Source organism: Bubalus bubalis, chromosome 6, assembly GCF_019923935.1.
Source record: "Bubalus bubalis isolate 160015118507 breed Murrah chromosome 6, NDDB_SH_1, whole genome shotgun sequence".
NCBI lineage: Eukaryota > Metazoa > Chordata > Mammalia > Artiodactyla > Bovidae > Bubalus > Bubalus bubalis.
The window spans coordinates 81613427-81633732 of record NC_059162.1 but is presented as its reverse complement, the minus strand read 5'-3'; the positions used below and the strand labels follow the sequence as shown (position 1 = coordinate 81633732).

General features: G+C 42.7%; 1 protein-coding gene, 1 non-coding gene and 1 pseudogene across 2 annotated transcripts in view; 1 reads left to right on the top strand and 2 right to left on the bottom strand.

The window, feature by feature from the left end:
• The window catches only part of PGM1 (phosphoglucomutase 1), a 69895-nt gene that overhangs the window by 5771 nt on the left and 43818 nt on the right, over positions 1–20306 (top strand). The gene's annotated exons all lie outside the window — the stretch shown is intronic.
• On the bottom strand, positions 7683–8339 carry LOC123334100 (annotated as a pseudogene).
• Positions 17405–17511, bottom strand: LOC112585907. The gene has a single exon (XR_003110474.1). It is a non-coding gene; the product is annotated as a U6 spliceosomal RNA (small nuclear RNA).

Below are 20306 nucleotides of genomic sequence, written 5' to 3'. Positions count from 1 at the left end.
AGGTTGGCCAAGTCAACCAAATCTTCCTGTACCACCACCTACCTATTGCATTTCTTCTTTTCAGAAACACTTTGGGTTTTAAAGAGGAAAGAAGAAAGTCATAAAAAGGAAAGAAGAAAGAAATTGTTCCCAATATGAAAACATAATGTTCAAAGTGTTTCAGACTCATGGCTAAATCTTCATTGGCCGGATTTGATTGGCAGTCCTCACTGTGTTTACTCAGGGCTTCTTTCACCTTTTCTACCTTGTGTCTCAGGGATTCATGTGAGTGGTGATTGGGAGAAGCACTGGGAAGGGGGATTTCCAACAGTTGAAGTTATAAAAGCAACAAATCCCCAAGGCAAAGGCACCCCCTTTCCACCCTTTCCAAACAAGCCCCTAGGGTTAGCCCTCAGTGGTCTATTCCCTTTGAGGACACCAGGTAAGAAAAGTCTTCTCAAAGTTCTCCCAACTAAAAGTGAAAATAAGCCCTCAATTACTTGGCACACTCAGTAGCCATTTTTAAAAGGTGATTTCCAACTTTGAGCACAGCTCCAAAGGCCGCAGAATGACTAGGTATGTCTGCATCAAGTTCAGGGAAATTTAAGGGAGAATGAATAGACCATTGAAACTTACCTGCTTAACTTTCTTAGAGGTGTAGCCCACTCAGATCATTCTTCTAAAAGCTCTTCTAAAGTCTGAAGGGGTCCAAAATATGTCACTGTGGTATAAAAGCTATTTTGAACTGAAGGCATTTGCAAATAGACATTTTTCTGAACTTCTTTGTCTGCATAAAAGCAGAGTCTTCTCAACTGTCATAAATCCCCTCCCTGGGAGAGGGTTTCTGGAAACCAGGGAAAATTGACTCAGCACCACACCTAAACAGACATTATCACAAAATTATAATATTGCTTCCCCATTGTTTTAAAGCCCCAGGTATCTTTTTGAAAAGTCATTTGTTTTCCCAACACTGATAACCACAGTGAAAGTGCTCATCTAGATAGAATTTTGAAGCCGAAAATGTTAGCTTTTCCCTTTTGGTCTCTATGCTTTGTCCCTCCCCTGATTTCTCCATCACTGATGGTCACTTTAAGACAGGAAAAGCTAGGTTGGATAAGAAGTCAATGTCCTTAATGGGTTATCTGCTGGTAGGCTAGCTCCCACCATCTGGCAGAGAATCCTAGGAAAGACTTGAGGCCACAGCCTTTTCTGCTTCATCTCCTGCTTCATGGATAGCTGTTTTAGCTTGGGTACACAAATGGTCTTCATCTCAGCTCTGCAGTGCACAAATCACTAGGCTTGGGCAACATGGTGTACAAGCCACAACCAAAGAAAACTTCCCTTGGCAGAATCATAATCTCCATTTCTGCTTGCAGACTGGCTAGTCTTTGTCTGAGCTTCTCTCTGCATTGTGGCAAGAAGCAGCCAACAAACATTCCTCTTCTGAACTCTCCTAACCATCTGCCTAGAGCTACACCTTTGGTTGGCCCATGGGCTGTCTTCCAAGATAGCAGTGGTAAAACTTTTGCCATGGCCATAAAAATTATGCTAATGCTGCATATTTAGATTCTGTTTTGGTACAGAACACCAAATTTTATGTTAGTTAAAACGTAGGTTTTGGCTGCTATAGTAGAGTTCTAAAATAAGTTACTTAAATAAAATAAAAGTTTGTAGTAATAGAACCCTTTGTAACAGACTGGGTGTGGGGAGTCCGGGCTGGTGTGGTGGCCCCATTGTGTCAGAAGGTGCATCTTTCTTCTCTCTTGTTGATCGGCCTCCCCTAGTGAGTTGCCCTTATCTGCATGGTCCAACATGGTTGCCCACCACCCTATGGTCATTTTAACTAACAGGAAGGGGAGAAAAGGGAAGGAAGGCACACCTTTCTCAGATACTGCATGTAATCAATTTCATTCTTGTCCCATTGGCTGAAACTTAGGCTAAGGCCTCCTCTAGCTGCAAGGGATGCTGGGAAATACAGGCATACCTCATTCTGTTGCACTTTGCTTTATTGTGCTTCTCAGATACTAAATTTTTTGCAAATTGAAGATTTGTGGCAATCCTGCGATGACTTTTTTCCTATAACATTTGCTCATTTTATGTCTCTGTGTCAAATTTTGGTAATTCTTGCAATATTTCAGGATTTTGTAAATCATTATTGTATTTGTTACATGATCAATGATTTTTGAAGTTACTTTGCAAAAAGATGATAACTTGTTGAAGGCTCAGATGATGATTAGCATTTTTTTAACCAATAAAGTACTTTGAAATTAAAGTATATATGTTTTTTTAGACATAACGCTAATGAACACTAAATAGACCATGGAATAATATAAACATCATTTTTATACACTGAGAAACCAAAAAATTTATGTGACTTGCTTTACTGCAGTACTCACTTTATTGCAGTGGTTTGGAACGGAACCTGCACACTCCCTGACGTATGCCTATACCAACGCTATGCTGAGTGCTATGTGTTAGGCTAAATACTGGGGTGTCAGTCTAAATGAAAGGGAGAATTGATATCACGGAAGACCCCACAGCCCTCATTATCCTAAACATGCTTTCCAAATTTAGTGAAAACCACTCAGTCATTTTCAAGTGATAGAGTTACAGAGAGAACACAGAAACTTAATTTTATATTGATAACTAGATTATTTGAAAAGACCTTGACTATCACTTATTCCAACTACAGGCCTAGAAAGGAACCTAGCCACAATCATTCCCATTATGGAGGACTTTTTAAATAAAACAGCTTTATTGAGATATAATTCACATACCACACAATTTATCCATTTAAAGTATATGACTCAGTGTTTTTTTTAGTGCATTTATAGCATTATACAGCCATCACCACAATGTAATTTTAACATATTTCCATCACCTTAATAGAAGCCCTGTGCATTAGCAATCAATCCCTCTTGCTCCCCTACCCCTTCATCATAAGCAACCACTACTGTACCTTGTTCTGGATGTGTGCTCGGTCACTCAGTCATGTTGGACTCTGCAATCCTGTGGACCGTAGCCCACCAGGCTCCTCTGTCCCTGGGGTTTCCCAGGCAAGAATACTGGAATAGGTTGTCATTTCCTACTCCAAGCCAGGGATTGAACCTGCACCTCTTCCGTCTACTGCATTGGGAGGTGGATTCTTTACTACTGTGCCACCAGGGAAGGCTGTACTGTACCTGAGTCCTCTATAAATTTGTATAGGTGGATTTTACACAGACTGAATATTCAGTTTTGGTTGCCACACATTTGGCAGGTAAAGCCCTAGGAATGCGAGAAACAAAGGCAAAGGGTCCACATCAAGAATAGGAGTTAGTGTCCTGTGCTTCTGTGCACACTGTCTTAGCGTTATTGATACACAAAGGTCCTCATTCTCAGGGGGCCTCCAGTTGCAGGAAGGAGACTGACACAAAAGCAGACGATCACCATTAAATTTTATAAGAGCTAATACTTGAAGAGATTGCTGTGGACACCGGGCAGGGACGCCTGCCCCAGCTTGGGATGGGAATGAGTGTGGGAGGGGATAGTGTGTTCAATGAAGGCTTTCTGCAGGAGATGAGCCTACTTTTCTCAGTAGACTCTTTGTCCAAAGCCAACCAGGCTGTCAAAAAAAAAGAAGTTTCTCCAGGAGAACAGCTTCTTCATTTTCAAGTGTAAGCAGTCAGATTTCTTTTTTTTTTTAACAGATATATTTGAACTTATATATCCAAATTAGTATTGTTCCCTGCCAAATCACCACTCTGGGAACCGTACACTTATTCCAGTGATGCGTCTAGTGCTGAAAGCATTTTGAAACTCCTCTATGGGAGTTATTTTTCAGCCAGTCGGTTTATGGGTCACCGAGGGAAACCAGTCACATTATTTTATAGTCATGCCTCATTTTTCACCTAAAACGATATAACAAGATTTGATCACCCACTTTATTCATTAGACGTGGCTCCAACCAATTTTCATCTCTTTCCAAAGTTCACATCTATTCTCAGAGGATGAAATTTGTCATGACTGAAGACTTTCAAAGAAAAGTGCCACAGACTGTAAAGACAGTTGCTGAAAAAGAGTTCCAGAAATGTTAGTGCAGAGTCAACATTGAATACATGCGCTGCTTCCCAGGGTGCTTGTCTTGAAGGAGAAAATATTAATTTCAATGAAAATACTCTCACGTAACTGTTGAAAATGAGTTACATTTTGTACTGTTCAAGCACATTGAAAAGAAGAATTTAGAAGACAGGTCATGATGAGGGAGATTCTGGTATGCTGCTTACCTTCTACAGTTTACCACAGAGGCCTGGGAATTCAGTTCTCTTCCATCCCGATAAACATCTCAACATGTTTCAGTGCATTTAGAAATTGTGCACAGTAGGAAGGTTTGTGAAAACCCAAGTAGACAGAATGACCCTGAGCCTGGAAAGGAATCCTATCAGCTCAAAGCCACAAGAAACAAAAACCTAGATGTTTAGCCTGTACCCACCTTAGCTCTGAGAGATCATCCCCGGATTGCAAGGAGGCCAGAAAATGGAGCTGGGATGCTGTAAGTGGGTGGGGATAGGGAAGGACCTTTTGCTTTAGTAAGAAAACTATTATGTTACACTGCTCCCATGAGGACTTTGGAAAATACATTTTGTGGAGCAAAATGAAATCCACTTAAAAATGAAGCAAAAGGGAAATAAATGTAGAAAGCTCAGAGGGGATCAGGAATAAGGTTGGCTCCCATCACAGAAGCCAGCTGCCTCTCTGTGTTGGGCCATGCAGTTGATGCCAAGCCCTCTGAGGTCAAATCCATGAGAAATACTCTCATCACACAGTTCAGCATAGCCAGTCACCCTGTAAGTAATGATGAGAGTAAATAATGCCTGCCTTAAAAATTCATATAAGGAGATGAAGTAAAATTTGGGGAGTATTTATCATAGTGCCTGACATAAGTGTTTAGTAAATAAAAGATTCTAATGATTCTAATAATGTTTATGGTTCTTCCAAACTCTGAAGCCAGGGGAGGGGGAGGGGATGGTCTTCTGCGCCTGCCAGCACCTCCCATTCCATCTCTGTCCGTACATTATCCCTTGAATTTGATCTTCACAGTTGCTGTGTCAGTCACGAGCCCGTTGATCTGAGGCCGTCACCTCATTGGAGCCGTGAGCTAGCAATGGGTACTGGAAGATGGGTATCTCAGGATGGATCTGAGGGATGGCTAGCTGACCCATGCCAATGTCATGCTGTAGACCAGAAGCTGCAAGAGATGTATGCTGGCATTGCTGTGAACCTCCTGGACTACATGGATTTTCTCATTCAGTAAGCATTACGGAGTACTCTTTATGTACCAGGCAGTGTGAGATGGTTGTAGGTATAAAAATGAATAAGACAAAGTCTTTGTTCTCAGGATTCATGCCAGTAGAGGAGAATTTATAAGCAGTTATAAAAATATGGTTCTAATACTAGTGTATTAGCTTCCTGTTGCTGCCATGACAAATGACTCGAAACTGGGTGGCTTAAAACTTAAAACAGAAATGTATTTTCTCACCGTTCTGGAGACCAGAAGTCTGAAATCAAGGTGTTGGTAGGGTTACACTCTCGCTGAATTTCCAAGGGAGAAGTTCAGGGAATCAAAGGAACACAGAGCCACTCAAGCCCACCTCGAAGGGGAAGGGAAGACCGAGGATGTCTTCTCTTCCCAGGCAAGGTAATTTCTGAGCAAGTACAGATGATAAAGAGGAATCAGGGAGAACTTAGCTGAAAGTGAAGTGAGGATGGAGGCAGGGTACAATCACTGGTTTAACGTGTATATACCTGATACCTAATACCAATGCTGTCCTATTTAAAGTATGCTAACAGTAATGACTGACAAGATTCCAGACAAGAAGATTCCAGAGCTCCTTATCCACAGTGCTTCTGTAGACTCCTGACAATGTCAAATGGAAGACAGGCCATTTGGTGGCTCCTTACCAAATAATTTTAGTTCACAGTGATGGATTGGAATGGAAGATTTTGATTCAAATCTCAGTTGTACAGTTTATTGTACAATATCATGTATTCTGGGCTTCCCTGGTGCTCAGATGGTAAAGAATCTGCCTGCGCTGCAGGAGACAGGGTTTCAACCCCTGGGTTGGAAGATCCCCTGGAGAAGAAAATCGCTACTCATTCCAGTATTCCTGCCTGGAGAATTCCATGGACAGAAGAGCCTAGCAGAACATGGGATCGCAAAGAGTTGGACCCGACTGAACGATTAACACTTTCAAATTTTTCATCATGTATTCTGCTTAACTAAAGCTCAGTTTTTGCACTTGTAAAATGGAATCAGTTCTAGTATCTATTCTATTGGGGAGTTTTATGATAATTAGTTTAAATAATGAGCACACCAAATTTTGGGGAACTGTAAAATGCATCACTTAATGGGAAATAGATGGGGAAACAGTGTCAGACTTTATTTTTTTGGGCTCCAAAATCACTGCAGATGGTGACTGCAGCCATGAAACTAAAAGATGCTTACTCCTTGGAAGGAAAGTTATTACCAACCTAGATAGCGTATTCAAAAGCAGAGACTTTACTTTTCCAACAAAAGTCCGTGTGGTTTTTCCAGTGGTCATGTATGGATGTGAAAGTTGGACTGTGAAGAAAGCTGAGCGCCAAAGAATTGATGCTTTTGAACTGTGGTGTTGGAGAAGACTCTTGAGAGTCCCTTGGACTGCAAGGAGATCCAACCAGTCCATTCTAAAGGAGATCAGTCCTGATTGTTCATTGGAAGGACTGATGCTAAAGCTGAAACTCCAATACTTTGGCCACCTTATGTGAAGAGTTGACTCATTGGAAAAGACTCTGATGCTGAGAGGGATTGGGGGCAGGAGGAGAAGGGGATGACAGAGGATGAGATGGCTGGATGGCATCACTGACTCAATGGACGTGAGTTTGCGTGATCTCCAGGAATTGGTGATGGACAGGGAGGCCCAGCGTGCTGCTATTCATAGGGTCGCAAAGAGTCGGACATGACTGAGCGACTGAACTGAACTGAACTGAAAGTGCAACTCAAATGAGAGTTTCACTGTGGCTTTAGGAGAGTCACACCATGGTGACTTTTTTTTTTTTAAATTTTTTAATAGAAGGATAATTGCTTTACAGAATTTTGTGGTTTTCTGTCATACATCAACAGGAATCAGCCATAGGTATACCCATGTCCCCTTCCTCCCAAACCTTCCTCCCATCTTCCTCCCTATCCCATCCTTCAGCCTGTCTGACTCAGGGATCTCAATCATGGTGACTTTTGACTTAAACTTCCTGCCAAAACAAATCTCAACATCCAATTTTATCTATCATCTTTCAAAGTCCAAAACTCAGATGTGCTAAAGAATAACCAAAAAGTAAATAAATATATCATGCCATTTTGAGGATCTTACTGGTATATTCATATTACCCCTTTTACATTAGAATTTTGTTTCAGTATAACTTTTTTTTTTTTTTTTAAGATGTGAAAATAGTATTTTAATAGTCAGTAACAGGAACACACACCACCTCCTGGGCTGGAGGGTCTAGACAAGAACACTCACTAAGCACAAGCCTCCCAGGTACCAAAGCTGCTTCCCTCACAGCTCTGTTGGGACAAATGTCAGACACACCCCAGGTCCCCCTCAAGGAGACCCCCACCAGGCCCTGGCTCCTTACACAACGAAGGTCACATGGATATTGCAGGTTTATCATAAGTTGCCAACAGCACTTTATTTTTTCTTTTCAACATCCTGTTCTGCGGCTTCCTTGGCCCTTTTTGCCCAGATGCCAAAGAGCCGGGCGTTGGCGTGGTCCATGTGGAGACTGGCAAATGCCTTAAAGTTCTCCTCCTTGGTGACTCTGGCTTTCTCCTTCTTATAGACATTCCGTATGGGCATAATGGGTCCGGTCAGCTGAGTGGCCAGTTTGAGCTCTTCAGCAGCGCTGTCTCCCTTCTTGGGGGCCGAGGTCTTCCTGGGGAACAGGATAAGCTTGGAGCGGTACTCCTTGAACCGCTGCACATTGGCCTGCAGGGATTCTGTGCACTTGCTCCGCCACCTAGGGTCCACCGAGATCCCAATGGTCTGGGCCACCTTCTTGTGAATGCCGGCCACCCTAAGCTCCTCCAGGCTGAAGCCCCTGCCAGCACGCACCTTCCTGTGGTACCTGACCATCGGGCATCTCACCACCGGCCAGAGAGGATAGGATGCGGGGCGCGGGGCAATGTGGCACGCCTTGGCCTGCCGGGCCTTGTGCCTAGGATCTTGCGAGCCGGCTGGTTGAACCACGTGGCCACGCACCGCTGCCAGTCCTTGTGGAAATGGGGCTTCAGGATCATGCCATTCCAGCTGGGCGCCATGGCTGTGGCCGAAAGGCCTCCTCCGAGGGCCCACAGCTGGGAAACTTCAGTGTAACTTTTGATTTCAGACAGACATAAGTTTGATTCCTAGATATGCTATTTATTACCTGTTTAATCTTGAGCAAACTGTCTGAACTTTTTTTTCTTTACTCATTTGTAAAATTAAAATAATATGTCTTTAGAAAATAAGAAGATAACGTGTAAGAAGTTACCTTGCACAGCACCTCACACGTAGTTATAATGAGTAGGTTGCTACACTGGGTAGTAGGGATTTTGATGAGAAATACAACACTTTTAACTTTACTTTGCTTATAGTCCTCCAGGCAGCTCCCACCTTCTCAGTTTCTCTTCTTTTCTTCCAGTTGGCCAGTAACCTATCAAGATGCTCCAAACCTATTAGCCTATAAATTTCAGAACAGAAATGTCTTTCTTACAGAGAGAGTGTTTCATGCACAAATCCTGGGGTAGGGTGAGGGACCTGCTCTACATAATTTTAGGTTTCTGAAATATATGATCAGCCTGATCATAAGTTATCTCAAAAGAATATAGCACCAAGCCCCCAAATCAGCAAAATTGTCCCCAAACGGCTCAGTACTAATCACAGTGTTTGGTATTTGCACACCAGGTCTACTCATTAGGGTTTTAGGGTAGTGGTTCTAGTATAAGTTGGTTGGGTCTGCTTGCTCCAGCAACTTCTCCTGAACAACATTTGAGGGGTGATTTTATGTGCCAATATATGCAGAGCATTTTCTTGTTGCTCAGTATTGGACTGTGTGTTTGGGGCACACACAAATGTATAAGTGGTCTCCGGCTCCCTGTGGAGCTTGTCATACAGTGGGCATCGCAGGACAGTGCAGCAGTGCCTCCGTAGATTGTCACTGGGAGTCCAGGGAGGGGGGCATTGGAGAGGCAGTCAGAAGCTTCCAGGGGAGATGTGTCTGAAACAAGTCCTAAAGGATGATGAAAAGGAAGCCTGGAAAAAGTGGAGACATTCCATGTAGAGGCAGTGGCAAAACAAGGAGGCCATTGTGGAAAGCAAGCCCATAGGCTTCAACTTTAAATGGAACTCCATAGCAGAGAGGGAGGAGAATGGCAGGGCAACCTGAGATGAGTTATCACCACACAGGTCCTTAACGTCAAGGCTTTCTGTTACACACAGGCCAGCCTGAGACAAAGTCTGAGGATTATCTTATGATCCCAGTGGGAATCAGGAATCTTAGAGACATAAGTCAACAAATGTAGAAAGCTATTTACAGGGGGCTAGAGTATTTGTCCAGTAACACATGAAGGCTCTATCAATTTGCTAAGCCTGTCTGGCTTTAACCAGCAGATTATATGGCATGTAACCATCTGTATATGACCTGATGTTTTCATCAGGGCGAGTTTTAAAACTTGGGTTGGTTGATCTGAATCCATATTGTAGAATGAATGATGCACAGTTCACTAAGCTAGATCACACGTTTATTTAACAAAAAGAGAGAAACATACACTGCAGCTGTACTGTTTCCCCTCAGTTTAGTCACTAAGTCGTGTCCGAATCTTTGTGACCCCATGGACTGCAGCATGCCAGGCTTCCCTGTCCAACACAAACTCCCAGAGCCTACTCAAACTCATATCCATTGCATCGGTGATGCCATCTAACCATCTCATCCTCTCTCGTCCCCTTCTCCTCCTGCCTTCAATGTTTCCCAGCATCAGGGTCTTTTCCAATGAGTCATTCCTTTGCATCAGATGGTCAAAGTATTGGAGTTTCAGCTTCAGCATCAGTCTTTCAAATGAATATTCAGAACTGATTTCCTTTAGGATTGACTGGTTGGATCTCCTTGCAATCCAAGGTACTCTCAAGAGTCTTCTCCAACACCACAGTTCAAAAGCATCAATTCTTCTGCGCTCAGTTTTCTTTATAGTCCAACTCTCACATCCATACACGACTACTGGGAAAACCATAGCTTTGACTAGATGGACCTTTGTTGGCAAAGTAACATCTCTGCTTTTTAATATGTTGTCTAGGTTAGTCATAGCTTTTCTTCCAAGGAGCAAGCGTCTTTTAATTTCTTGGCTGCAGTCACCATCTGCAGTGATTTTGGAGCCCCCCAAATAAAAGTCTCTCACTGTTTTCATTGTTTCCCCATGCATTTGCCACGAAGTGATGGGACCAGATGCCATGATCTTTGTTTTCTGAATGTTGAGTTTTAAGCCAACTTTTTTCACTCTCCTCTTTCACTTTCATCAAGAGGCTCTTTAGTTCTTTGCTTTCTGCCATAAGGGTGGTGTCATCTGCATATCTGAGGTTATTGATATTTCTCCTGGCAATCTTGATTCCAGCTTGTGCTTCCTCCAGTCCAGTGTTTCTCATGATGTACTCTGCATATACATTAAATAAGCAGAGTGACAATATACAGCCTTAATGTACTCCTTTCCCGATTTGGAGCCAGTCTGTTGTTCCATGTCCAGTTCTAACTGTTGCTTCTTGACCTGCATACAGATTTCTCAGGAGGCAGGTCAGGTGGTCTGGTATTTCCATCTCTTTCAGAATTTTCCAGTTTGTTGTGATCCACACAGTCAAAGGCTTTGGCATAGTCAATAAAGCAGAAGTAGATGTTTTTCTGGAACTCTCTTGCTTTTTCAGTGCTCCAGCAGATGTTGAAATTTGATCTCTAGTTCCTCTGCCTTTTCTAAATCCAGCTTGAACATCTGGAAGTTCATGGTTCGCGTACTCTTGAAGCCTGGCTTGGAGAATTTTGAGCATTACTTTGCTAGCATGTGCTGCTGCTGCTGCTAAGTTGCTTCAGTCATGTCCGACTCTGTGCGACCCCATAGACGGCAGCCTACCAGGCTCCCCCGTCCCTGGGATTCTCCAGACAAGAACACTGGAGTGGGTTGCCATTTCCTTCTCCAATGCATGAAAGTGAAAAGTGAAAGTGAAGTCGCTCAGTCGTGTCTGACTTGTAGCGACCCCATGAAGTGCAGCCTACCAGGCTCCTCCATCCATGGGATTTTCCAGGCAAGAGTACTGGAGTGGGTTGCCATTGCCTTCTCCGGCTAGCATGTGAGATGAGTGCAATTGTGCGGTAGTTTGAGCATTCTTTCGCATTGCCTTTCTTTGGGACTGGAATGAAAACTGATCTTTTCCAGTCCTGTGGCCACTGCTGAGTTTTCCACATTTGCTGGCATATTGAGTGTAGCACTTTCACAGCATCATCTTTTAGGATTTGAAGTAGCTCAACTGGAATTCCATCACCTCCACTAGCTTTGTTCGTAGTGAGGCTTCCTAAGGCCCACTTGACTTCACATTCCAGGATGTCTGGCTCTAGGTGAGTAATCACACCATCGTGGTTATCTGGGTCGTGAAGATCTTTTTTGTATAGTTCTTCTGTGTATTCTTGCTACTTCTTCTTAATATCTTCTGCTTCTGTTAGGTCCATATCATTTCTGTTCTTTATTGAGCCCATCTTTGCATGAAATGTCCCCTTGGTATCTCTAATTTTCTGGAAGAGATCTCTAGTCTTTCCCATTCTGTTGTTTTCCTCTATTTCCTTGCACTGATCACTGAGGAAGGCTTTCTTATCTCTCCTTGCTATTCTTTGGAACTCTGCATTCAAATGAGTATAGCTTTCCTTTTCTCCTTTGCCTTTAGCATCTCTTCTTTTCTAAGCTATTTGTAAGGCCTTGTTAGACAACCATTTTGCCTTTTTGCATTTCTTTTTCTTGGGGATGATCTTGATCACTGCTTCCTGTACAATGTCACAAACCTCCATCCACAGTTCTTCAGGCACCCTATCAGATCTAATCCCTTGAATCTATTTGTCACTTCCACTGTATAATTGTAAGGGATTAGATTTATGTCATACCTAAATGGTCTAGTGGTTTTCCCTACTTTCTTCAATTTAAGTCTGAATTTGGCAGTAATGAGTTCATGATCTGAGCCACAGTCGGCTCCCAGTCTTGTTTTTGCTGACTGTGTAGAGCTTCTCCATCTTTGGCTGCAAAGAATATAGTCAATCTGATTTCCGAATTGACCATGTGGTGATGTCCATGTGTAGAGTCTTCTCTTGTGTTGTTGGAAGAGGGTGTTTGCTATGACCCGTGCATTCTATTGACAAAAGTTGTTAGCCTTTGACCTGCTTCGTTTTATACTCCAAGGTCAAGTTTGTCTGTTACTCCAGGTAGCTCTTGACTTCCTACTTTTGCATTTCAGTCCTCTATAATGAAGAAGACTCCTTTTTTGGGTGTTAGTTCTAGAAGGCCTTATAGGTCTTAATAGAACCGTTCAACTTCAATTTCTTCAGCATTACTGGTCAGGGCATGAACTTGGATTACTGTGATATTGAATGGTTTGCCTTGGAAATGAACAGAGATCATTCTATCATTTTTGAGGTTGGATCCAAGTACTGCATTTTGAACTCTTGTTGACTATGATGGGAGAGAGGTACAGCGCAGCTGTGCTGTTTCCCCTAGATCTCAGCGAAGGGGTTGGGGTCGTCTATGACCTTTTTTTTGTCTTGTTACTTTAGTGTCTGTCACTCTAACTTTGTCTCGTCACTTTTCTACCCCACACTGAAGCTCATCTTCTGGAATGAGCACCTTGAAAACCTCTCTTTCTCTACCGGCAGTTACCCAGTGCTTCTCTGGGAAGCAGCACAAGCTTTTGGCCTCAAACACACAGACTAACCAGCTCTACCTCCTTCACTATTGTTACTTCTAATTCTGTTCCTTTTTGTTACTGCACAAGTCTTTGTCCTATAGAAACTACCCGAAATGTCAGATCTCAGGCAGAGGTTCTCTGTTGTACTTTGGAAAGCCCTCTATGATGGTGGGAGGAATTTTACAGTTGAAGTTGGTCTTAGCATGAGGACTGCTTCCTTGACTACTGCCTGGAAAAACTCATCTTTGTTCATCAGGTACCCTATTCACTGAGGTCCTTTAACTCTCACTACTGACAACTTAGCCACTCAGACATTTGTTAACTATCCACCATACTTCATTCCAGGCACTGAGGTTACAGAGGAACAAGTTCTGTCTTTCTCCTCATCATTGAGCAAGGAAGGACACTTGTTTGTATATGCACCCTGTTATTTAGTGATAAGAACCAATACTCTGGGGCAAAGGAAAGAGGTGTGTGTGTGGGGGGTCCACCCATGGGTCTCTCACACCAGCCACCCAGCTGCGAAGGAATCAGCTGTTACTGGAGTTGGGCTTTTTCTCTCTCTCTTTTTTTAACCATTTATTGTATTAGTTTCCTGGGGCTGCTGTAACACACAGTACCAAAAAGTGAGTGGCTTAGAACGACAGAAACTTACCCTCTCACAGTTCTGGAGGCTGACAAGTCCAAGTGCAGTGGGTTGTACAGGCACCAAAACTCATACTTTCCACTTGGACAATATCGATTTGAGAGTTCACCTGGAATCTATTTCCTCTTAATTTTCTCCAAGTTAAGATGCACTTGATTATCCAAAGGAGCCATACAGCCTATTCATGAGCTTTGGCATTAAAACTGGCACGAAAGCCTGCCTTCCAATATATTATTTGAGACTCTGAGCATATCATTGGAGAAGGCAATAGCACCCTACTCCAGTACTCTTGCCTGGAAAATCCCACGGACGGAGGAGCCTGGTAGGCTGCAGTCCATGGGGTCGCTAAGAGTCGGACACGACTGAGCGACTTGACTTTCACTTTTCACTTTCATGCATTGGAGAAGGAAATGACAACCCACTCCAGTGTTCTTGCCTGGAGAATCCCAGGGACAGCGGAGCCTGGTGGGCTGCGGTCTATGGGGTCGCACAGAGTCGGACACGACTGAAGCGACTTAGCAGAGCATATCATTTATTCTCTAAGCCTCAGTTTCCTCATCTGTAAAATGGGGATGATGAAGATATCTGTATCACAGTGTTGTTATTTGCATGTTACTTGCATGAGAACCTGCATGTAGTCCTATGATAAGCCCTTTATATGATCTCCTTTAATCTTATCAACTCTTAAGAAGTTGGTATTTAGATCTCTGTTTCACAGATGAAGAAATAGAGGATCGCTGATTTGTTCAAGATCACCAAGATACTACAAATTACCAGGAGTAGGGATTCAAACCCAGATTTCACTGTGCTGAATTCTTCAAGGAAATTCATTGTAATAGAGTTATCTAGAACTCTATTCCCAAATCTTTTGTGTTGTGGTATAACATTTGATTTTCCTGAAGCCTTGTTCTCACTTAAATCTTAAGGCCCAGTGAGAGTGGGCCTACCTCTGCCCACTTGAGCTGCTGTTCATCCCAGGAATTCCCATAAATGATGTAGAGTAGAAAAAATGATCACATTTCTTTAGATCGCTGTTTTAAAAGCTATTTCTTGTTGAGTACTTGCCATTCACGTGGCCACCTGTTATAGTAGGAGTGTAGGCTCTGGGGCCAGATTGCCTGTGTTCAAAACCTGTCTCCACACTTTCCCAGCTACCTGACCTTGGGCGGACGACATAACCTCTGTATCCTAAGGTAGGGGCTGAGAATAATGGTATTGATCTTGTAGGGTTGTTGTGAAGATTGAGTTAATGCTTGTAAAACTCTTGGGATACTGCCCAGCACATTGAGACCTATTGCAATGATCCCCTACTGTACACAGCCTTTAAAGCAGTGTCATTTTCCCTGTTTTACAAATAAGAAAACTGAAACCAGAAAGGCCATACACAGCCAGAAGCTGGCAAAGGCAGGATTCAGACCCAAGACTGTCTGACCCCTTCCTTTACCTTTTCCTTCCCTATTGTGGGTGTCTACTTTGACTGACACATAGCATTGATCCACTCCTGCCTGGGCCTTCTGCTCTAGAGATCAAGGCATGTGTTAGAAAGATGGAATAAGTCTTGCCAATATTTCTGTTTTGGTTGTGTAGGTAACAGTTACTGAGTGGCTAGTCTATAGCCAGGCATGGTGATGAGGACTTTACATGCCTTTCTTCATTGATGTCAGAACCTTTAAAGGAAATTTTTCTATCCCCATTTTACAGACATTCCGGCTCAAAAAGATCCCATAGAAAAAGATGTCCTTCCTTTCCGTTTCTTTACAGCTGCACATCCTAGTTTGGCTAAGCCATGTAATTGGAAACATGCTTAGTAATGAGATAGAAAACATAACATCACTGTTACTCTGTTCTTCTTAAAAGTCAATAAATCCACCACATTTTTACTATTTGATAGAGGGTCAATCACTGACTACCACAAAACTCTAAGGACACAGGAGATCTTGCTTGTGTTTCCATTTTCTACCACAAGAGGGAAACGTACAACTATAAATGATTTGAAAATAAAGCCATTCTTTAGATAGCCCTCTTTTTACTAAGAGTGGTGAGTGCCATACTGTGGTTACCTAGTCGAGGTGACATTCCACTGGAAGTGGTCCTGTGGCTAGGAGTTGCGAGCCGCCCGCTTGGTTCAGAAATCCCAGTGGGTGGACCAAAGCTATTACCGTCACAGTAAGAAAACAGCAATTGGCTGGATTTTCAAGCAGTTGTTAGGCCACACCGTTGTGGGGCCAACTGAGAGTAAAATGTGAATTTTGCCACCAAGGTCTGGTATCCAGGTTCACACTCAGGGTGTGTCCCCACAGTATCCAAGAATTTTCCAGACAGACCTAGGCCCTCTGGATCTCCGCTACAGAGAAAATGTGATGGAAGAGACGTTTGGATGTTGGTTTGCCTTTCCCTGTGAGACCGGGGGCCTTCCCTACGGTCACACCGTCAGATGAAATTGCTACTGAAAAATGACTTCCAAGCAAGCGTTTTCAAGCAGTGTGTGACTCTTAGTACACAGAATGCTGGAAAGCTGTGTTCCTTCAAGGACGCATAGGCATCAACAGAGAGTGTGTTTTCAGGCCTCTGTCTGTCAGGAACTGTGTAGCTTCTAAGACGTGAGACCTCCAGGTGTGCCCAGATGACCTAACTTCCAGAGTGAGGGCACTGTATCTCCCTGCACTTTCTGAGCCTTGTAAACACATTCCTAGGTCATACGAGGACTGCCCATGAGGAAGCAGGCTGCGGGAGTGTGTCTGAGAGCACTGGGTGCCATGCCGTGGTCACCTAGACAAGGCGACATTAGCTCAAATGGTAAAAAATCTGCCTGCGATGCAGGAGACCAGAGTTTGATCCCTGGGTTGGGAAGTTCCTTTGGAGAAGGGAATGGCAATCCACTCCAGTATTCTTGCCCGGAAAATTCCATGGACAGGGAAACCTGGTGGGCTACAGTCCATGGGGTCACAAAGAGTTGGACACGACTGAGTGACTAACACACACTTTTTACCAAAGGATTTTGATACATAATTCCTGGTAATTAGACAGAATATGGGAAAATAGTCTATTAGCTCCAAATGAATATTCTTCAGGAATTTAAATGAAAAAAAATTTGAGGATGCTTCAAGAGCAAATAAGATAAAAATACATATAAAAATTTTATATGAACTATATACATTGTTTTTTTTTTAATTTTATTTTTGAACTTTACATAATTGTATTAGTTTTGCCAAATATCAAAATGAATCCGCCACAGGTATACATGTGTTCCCCATCCTGAACCCTCCTCCCTCCTCCCTCCCCATACCATCCCTCTGGGTCGTCCCAGTGCACTAGCCCCAAGCATCCAGTATCGTGCATCGAACCTGGACTGGCAACTCGTTTCATACATGATATTTTACATGTTTCAATGCCATTCTCCCAAATCTTCCCACCCTCTCCCTCTCCCACAGAGTTCATAAGACTGTTCTATTAGGTCAGAATGATTAAATATTGGTGATTTCTTATTAGACAGGAGTCCTCTTGACATGTACTTTTTGTTTTGTTCTGTTTTGTTTTTTTTCACCTTGAAGATTTTATTGTCCATCATTATGTTATACAAAAATCCAGAAATAAAGGGTTTGTAGAGGATAAATGAATGGTAAATAAGAGACAACAGAAATAAGTTAAAAGTGAATCATTTTCCATGATATTGGGATTAAAAAAAAACCCATTTCAAAGCAGTGGGTCTGGCTTCAGAGTTAGGTTTTGTTCACTGGCCAAAGCCTGCCATAAAATTAAGGTGTTCAGCACCTTCCTTGCTGCCTGCTCTACTTGCTTTTGAAAAAATATGGAATGCTTCATGAATTTGCGTGTCATCCTTGCGCAGGGGCCATGCTAATCTTCTCTGTATCGTTCCAATTTTAGTATATGTGCTGCCGAAGCGAGCACTGACATGTACTTTTTGTATGAAAGTTAATTCCTAAACCTTGAGCATCTTCACGGTGGGGAGACTGTTTTTAGATTTAACCACGCAAATGAAGAAAGGCACTTGTGGAGTGGAAAACACCTTCTAAAAATTTTCTCTTTCCTCTGAGCACTCAGAGCACACTTACAAGCTCTCAGAGTTTACTTCTTTTTGAAATGACTTGTTAACCTATTTATCTCTCCGTTTAGACCAGAAGTTCAACAACTTGAATCTGTCATCTTCTGGTGGTCCACCGTGCCTGATGATATCACTGGAGAAAGTCAGTTTACATAGTAACCGTTGGACACGTGTGGGTCAGCAGGGGGACAGCAGAGTGACGGATGCTAAAGGATGTTCACGCTTCCAGGCAGCAGTTCTGTTTGTTTTTAACATCAAAATATGCTTTAGGAGGGTGGTTTTTAAAAAATAATTTTGTTTATTTTTGGCTGCACTAGATCTTTGTTAGTGCACATGGGCTTTTCTCTAGTTACGGCAAGCAGGGGGCTTCCCTCTAGTTGCAGTGTGGGCTTCTCATTGTGGGGGCTTCTCTTGTTCTGGAGCACGGGCTTTAGTACACTCAGGCTTCAGTAGTTGGGGCTCTCAGGCTCTAGAGCACAGCCTCAATAGTTGTGGTGCACGGGCTTAGTTGTTCCCAGGCATGTGGGATCTTCCCAGATCAGGGATCAAACTCATGTCCCTCACTTTGGCAGGCAGATTCTTTACCACTGAGCCACCAAGGAAGCCCAGGAGTATTTTTTGAACCTGAGATTCTGTACAGCTCTAAGCAAACCATCTGGTCCTCATAATTCTTCTGGCATTGTACCTTTAGAGCTTAATGTAGATTCTCCTTTTCTTTAAAAGACATTTCCTAACTCTATTAAAACAGATATACTCATAGATAGGTATTAAATGCAGCTGTATATTTTCAAATCGACTGAAGGCAGTCATAAAAGCTAACTCTAATGTAGGGTTCACAGGGCACTAGAACCAGCCAGTGCTAAGCTTTTTTCATTTGTTAACTCATTGTATCTTTATACAACACACCTGTGCAGTAGGTACTGTTACTTTGCTTTTTTAAAACTCTCTTTAAAAGATGCATTTTTAAAGACTAATTGAGGAGTAAGTGACATATAACATTGTATTAGTTTCAGGTGTACAGTCTAATGATTCAATATTGCAGTGTTGTCAAATGATCACCACAGTTAAGTCTAAGGAGGTGTGATGTTCAATCCCCACTTCAAAGATGAGAAAATGTGGGCACTGACAGGTTAAGTACTTTGCTTAAGAGCTCCTTGTGGTTGGCTGAGGATCTGAGACTGTGAAGGCAGTCTTTTTTTCCCCCTTCTTGCCAGGATGGGATAGCAGGTGGAGCCTGCCTCATACCTGGCGAGTAGAGCCATGCTTTGCAGAGCCCCATTCAACACAGTGAGGAGCAGTAGGTGTAGCAAGTAATAGAAACCCAGTCTGCTAGAGGGAGCCTCTAAGAGGACTGTATCTTAAGGCCAGAGGGTCTCCTGAAAGCCAGGGGCAGGGTGGGCACATGCGCCTTAAAAGAATCTGAAGCAGGAGGAGCCCGGGCAGTTAGCCTTGGACGCTCCTCTGTTTATCTTAGCAGTTTGCTTCATTTTCCTCTCTCTCTGCTGACTCAATCGTCAGTGTAAGTTGGGGTTTGTGAGTATCTGTGTCTGTATGTGTGTGGATGATATCTTAGTTATAAATTCATTTACTCAAACTCCTATGAATATTACAAGTTTAGAAATCAAATATGTTTGTTTACTTTTTGAAGCCTTTGTCTAACAAGCAAAAGTGTGGAAATATTCCCATTGTTCTCATGTAATCTAATAATGATAATGGCAGACGCTTGTGCAGGGTGCCCTACACCAGCATTGGTTTTAGAATTTCCTGTATATTAGTTCATTCAGTGGTGAGTGTGGCAACACATGGGGTGGGGGACTGTTGTTCTCAGTTTTTCAGATGGGGCAGTGGAAGCCCAGAGAGGTTAAGTAACTTGTCTGAGGTCACACAGCCAATGACTGGCAGAACTGGGTTCCAGCTCCATCGATCTAGCCCTAAAATCCATTCCTTGAAACACTGCAGTTAGCTGTCTGCATCTGATGATTTAAATATAAAAATATGGTATATTCAAAGTTTTCTTGACTTTTCCAGTAATGTTTATAACTTTTATAAAATTATCTTAAAATCATAAGCCAAAATACGTTACTCAACTATACATTGTAAATTGGTATCACAGGGCTGATGACCTGTTAGGTAAACTAATATCCCAGATTCTCTTAATGTACTTAAAATATAGATTTTCTCCAAGACTTATTACAAAACAGTAGTACTATGTTTGGTTTATTTGATTATCTTTCTACTATGAGTTTGCCTCACATCAATACTTAATTCTAAATCTTTTTAAGTTAAAAAGTGTCCAATTCAAAAACCATTCTCTTATTCCAAGCAATTGGCCTTCCCTGGTGGTTCAGATGGTAAAGAATCTGCCTGCCATGCAAAAGACCCAGGTTCGATCCCTGGGTCAGGAAGATCCCTTGGAGAAGGAAATGGCTACTCACTCTAGTATTCTTGCCTGAAGGACAGAGGAGCCTGGCGGGATATAGTCCATGGGGTCGCAAAGAGTCAGACACGACTGAGTGACTAACACACACTTCCACTGGAATTGGGAGTGACATTGACTGGAAATCTAACAGTGGAACTGCCCCAGTCCAGAACTCATGCCAACAGCGGGGTCTCAAGTGGCTTGTGTTCACAGACCACTTTC